We start from the raw sequence: 5588 nt of genomic DNA on the forward strand, positions 1-5588 counted from the left end.
GCTCCTTAATTTTTTATTTTTTTCTTCCTTAGGTCATTTTCATCTCTTTTATTTTAACTCATTCCCATTTTCTTCAACTTGTTAATCCATTTCCTTATATTTAATTAATTTATTAATTTGGATTCAATTTTCCTCCAATGAATTTTTATCCCTATCTATTTATTCTCATTTCCAACACTCTCTTATTATCTTTTGTTTGGCTTCTTTATCCTTGATGATAAGTTTATCCTTGATGATAAGTGGGGTGTCCACCCTATAAATACCACTCTCAATTTAAAAATTGTTTTATTGTTGTTATACCTATTATTTTATTACTATTTTAACTTATCTAAATTGTTTTATATATTTTCTCAAATTATCTAGAAAATTGAATGGTTAGAAAATAAAATATTGTACCATTTTTCTATTGTTTATATTCTATTTCATTATAATTTTAAAATAAAAAATGACACTATTAAAACTTATAAATATAATTTCTATTTTATGTATATTATTTTTATATTCTATTTCATAATAATTTTAAAATAAAAATATTCACAATATTAAAATTTATAAATATAATTTATGTTTTATAGGTTTATAATTTGTTCTTATTTATTTGGACATTATTCTTGACATTTTTTTAAGTATGACATAATCCATGACACACCTACATTACTTTGAGTATAATAAAATCTAAGCCATACAAATAATTAAATCAGAAAAATTAAAAATGATCCAATCAACATAAATTAATCTTCATACAAATAATTAAATCAGAAAAATTAAAAATGATCCAATCAACGTAAATTAATCTTTTATATTTAAAGACTCGTCAGTATTTTTTTTTTAAGTATGACACATTTCAAGACTCGTCATCCCACGATTTCAAGCTTGCTTACGGAAGCGATGACGTTTACCTCATCTTCGCTGAGGAGAGAATGGAATGGAAGGCGTGGGGCGGCGGAATAAAATGATATGTACGGAGCGAAGCGAGATACCCATTACAAACAGATCAAACTCTTCCCTGTTACCCTGAACACCCATGGAAAGCCGTAAGCCCCACGTTGCTATCTTTCCCTGCGCGGGAATGGGCCATCTCATTCCTGTCGCTGAACTCGCCAAACGCCTCGCCAGCAGCCATGGACTCTCCATCACCTTCATCACCAGCAAATGGATGTTCTCGCCTGCTCTCATGGCTGCTTATTCGGAGTCCATGGCGTCCTCGGGTCTCGACATCAACATCATCCAGCTGCCGGAGGAGGAGATAGAGGGCGCACAACATCTGAAAATAGAAACTTACATATCTAAACTTTTGGAGAAATCGAAAGGATCAGTGAAAAATGCTCTAACATCCCTCGTCCACTCTGCCTCTCCCGTCTCTGCTTTCATCACTGATGTTTTCTGCTCCACTATGTTCGATGTGGCCGCCGAGCTCTGTATACCCACATACGTATTCTTCACTTCCACTGCTTCTATGCTTTCAGTCACGTTATCTCTTCCCAAGCTTGTCTCGGAGATCCCAATTTCGTTTAAGGATGTAGATTTTCCAATAGTGTTACCGGGCATTCCGCCGATCCCTGGCAGTGATATGCCGACTCCCTTTCAGGACAGGTCGGATGAAGGCTTTTACTGGATCCTCAACCATTGCTCACGTCTGTGGGAAGTAACGGGCATTTTGGTAAACACGTTCGAGGAACTAGAGCATGAAGCGATCAAAGCTCTTGTGGAAGGAAAGATATCTAATCCCACGGAGGAGATTCGTCGAATGCCCCACATTTATCCAGTTGGGCCGCTCATCTCATCATCGTCGCTTCAACTCAACGATGAACTTGTGGAAAACGGACGGGCGGATTGCCTCAAGTGGTTAGACAATCAGCCGCCTTCCTCGGTTCTCTTCGTTTCTTTCGGAAGCGGAGCCGCTCTGCCCAGGGCTCAGGTGACCGAACTCGCCATGGGATTGGAAGCAAGTCAACATCGCTTTCTGTGGGTGCTCCGCAGTCCGTCCAGCAGCTTTCTGTCCATCGAGGAAACAGAGCTTTCCCAACTGTTACCCGAGGGATTCGAGAGTCGAACCCGAGACCGAGGACTTGTTGTTGCTTCATGGGCGCCTCAGATTCCTGTTCTCTCTCACCCATCCACCGGCGGTTTCCTTTCTCACTGTGGCTGGAATTCTGCCCTGGAGAGCATCTCACATGGAGTGCCGATTATCTGTTGGCCTCTTTTTGCGGAACAGAAAATAAACAGGCTTCTACTGATTAAAGAGTTTAAGGTGGCAATCGCAGCAAAGATGGAAAGCGATGATTTCGTAAAGGGAGGAGAAGTGGAGAGAGCAGTTAGGGAGTTGATGGAAGGAGAAAGTGGGATGAGGGTAAGGGCGAGAGCAAGAGAATTGAAGGAGAAGGCCATGAATGCGTTGAAAGAAGGGGGCAGTTCGTACAAAGCCATGGCCGCTGCAGTGTCTGACTGGAGAACGAACGCAGCCAACGCATGCTTTCCAGTAGCGATGAACAAACTCCAGTCAGAAATTCTGTAAGTCTACAGTTCTCATCAATCCCAATGTAACACCTTGCCCTGCATAGTATGATGGTTTTATATTTACTTAGATTAGAAGAAAAAGGAATAAAGTGAGGGAAAATATATGAGACCTATGGACATTGTACGCCACCACATAAAGGCCACAGACGGAGGGACTAGTGAACCCCTGGCAAATGGGCTATGCTATGCTGTTTTCTCCGATTTTTATAATTATTTTATTATGTGCTTTGATTTTTAAGACTCATGTATGTAGATTCTGGTTTAGCAACGTACCCTCATTTCAACCATTCAAGATGGGTAAATTTTCAACCATTCAAGATGGGTAAATACTCTACAAAATGAGGATTTTCGGAATATCAATAGGACCATTCAAGATGGGTAAATACCCTACAAAATGAGGATTTTCTGAATATCAATAGGACTATTCAAGATGGGTAAATACTCTACAAAATGAGGGTTTTTTTTGAATAAGATTTCGAATAATGTAATCAATTTCTCTTTTCCTTGACTCTCTTGAATTTACACGACATCACTATTTTCTAAACATGAGTATTCACTCTAATATAATTATAATATAAAATTAAAGAATTTTTAACTTTTGGATATGCATGCCAGCACTATCATTTGTATTTACTCTCATTAATATAATTACAGCTTACAATAAGGAATTTGTAACTTTTATAAATGTAAGATTAAGATGGGAAGATTTTGAGTTTTAGGTATAATTTTACTATTATAAATTTTGAGATTTTTTTGCTTAGTGATACAATATTAAATGAAATTATGATTTTGTTTTTTTTTTATTATTTAAAATGTTTTTTCATTATTTTCATTATAGCATTTTAAAAGTTATTGTAAATATATAAACATTGCAAATAACACTATTCAATAATAGAAATATTTCAAAACTTTAAACTATATATAATTAAACAATTAATTGTTTTTTTTTTTCAGCACGAAAAAAAACTATATATTTGTATTATATTCATTAAAGAAAATTGTACAACAAAATATTTTTGGAAACCACCAGATATGGCTAATATATGTGGATCAAAACCACATAATGTGGAATGGAGAAATATAAGATATAGGCAAAATAGATAGGCAGTAATCAGAGCCAGATGCCAAATATATGTGAATATTTTTCAAAAAGGAAATCTAAATAGTGGGAATCAGATACATACCAGATAGACAACAATGAATAGAAAATTATGTACCCGACATGCAAAAGTCTTGGATCTGGTAAGAGATGTTGTCCACCGTTATCTGCATCATCTAGACATCTTGTGGAGATGAAAGGCCCTTTCTAGATAAAGCATCTGCCCTCCTGTTTTTATCCCTATCAATGTGGATTATTGAGTAGTCCCCCTTGCAACTCCATAGAGCCTCAATCTTGTTCATCCATCCTGTAATATTGATATTTTTTATGATATGTTTTGACTGTACATGATCGATGATGACTATCAAATCTCCAAAAATTTGAAGCTTGTGTAAGTCAAGAAAGTCACAAAAAGATAGAAGACCAGCAAGAGCCATAGCCAGTGCTTTATTGTTAGATCGGGCACCCAATGTGGACCAACTTCTAGAATAATACTAATTGTTACCTATAAAACTGTAACCTTCCCCTGGCCGTAAAAAAGTCAAAGCATTAAGAATTTGATATCATGTTATAATCATCCTCATTAACCTATAAATATAAGTTTTTAGCACAGATTTAAGATGTTAAACAACATATTTAAGGTGGATTGCATATATGCATTAAATATGGGATGAAAAATAGCCTACTAGATTTAGCTATTGCTTATATATTCACTTCTTTTTTATTGAAGATTTGGTGGTTTTTTGTAAGATTATTTTATATGATTGAGTTTACAGATAGGTTCATTTTACAACCCAGTTTGATGTGGCTCATTTTAATTTTACAGCTCAGTATGATATATAATAATATCCGTCCATCATTGAAATTGAATTGAAATTTTGCATCTGTCATTAAAATTGAATTGAAATTTTGCATCCATCATCAAAATTGAATTGAAATTTTGCATGTCCCCCAAAATAAAAATTATAAAAAATCTAAAAAAAAATTATACAAAACATTTAAATAATATAAGCTCATAAAAAAAATTACACTTGAATCCTTCTAAACTCATATTAAATCCATAATTAAAATGAATCTATATTGATTTAAATAAATACGAATTAAAAAATACTAAATTATATATATATAATTTTAATTTAATTAATTATTTATTTATTGAAGAAACATATATTTATATTTATTTAGTAAATTCCATCAATTATTGATATTTTCGTTTAATGCGCGGGTGCAAATTATTTTTCATAAAGTTATAAAAATGAAGAGAATCACGCTACTTCCCATGGACCTTGACCTTATATACTTTCTATGTACCTTCTCGAAGAGATTTACTCAACAAAAAAATAAAAAAATGTTAACTCACTTATTTTAATTAAAATGTTTTTCGATGGAGGAGGATGATATGTTGCTATTTTTTCTTAATAATTTCACACAAATTTTAGAGAATTTAGAACAATAAATAATAATGGTTCACAAATATATGGTGAAAAAGGAAATCTTATTATATGGTGAAAAATTCATGTAATAAAAGTTAATAAATGCAAAATAATAACTATGGTTATGGGACACTTATTCTAAGTTGAATGTTGGGCAAGACATTTTAGTGTGGGTGTTCATCTGGTTTATTATCGCTAAAAAAATTGGCAAAGACTTTGAAAAGGAAAAATGACATTAATTGGCAATTTATTTATGAAAATAATGGAAATTAGGAGAAAATGAAGGTGAAAAGTCACAAGTTTCATGTGATGAGGAAAATGAAGGAAAATGAAGAAAATAGAGGCCACATTAATAAAAAAACTTTCTATCAGTTCGTGGCTTTTGGTTAGTTCAGTTTTGGAGTCTTCTCTCTATTCTCTCTCTCTCTCTCACACTCTTGGACACTTAAAGTTTTCTTGGAGCACTTCACCATTGGATCAAGAAAGGCAAAGAAGGCAAAGGGGAAGCAAAGATCAAGCAAGGAAGAGCAGGATCGAGC

General features: G+C 34.0%; 1 pseudogene; it reads left to right on the forward strand.

Moving 5' to 3' along the window:
• Positions 1–1007: 1007 nt before the first annotated feature.
• Positions 1008–2781, forward strand: LOC149161892 (UDP-glycosyltransferase 72B1 pseudogene; annotated as a pseudogene).
• Positions 2782–5588: the final 2807 nt, after the last annotated feature.

The sequence above is a fragment of the Pinus tabuliformis genome, chromosome 5_2, assembly GCF_031772625.1.
Source record: "Pinus tabuliformis cultivar Carrire ecotype Pingquan chromosome 5_2, CPIR1, whole genome shotgun sequence".
NCBI lineage: Eukaryota > Viridiplantae > Streptophyta > Pinopsida > Pinales > Pinaceae > Pinus > Pinus tabuliformis.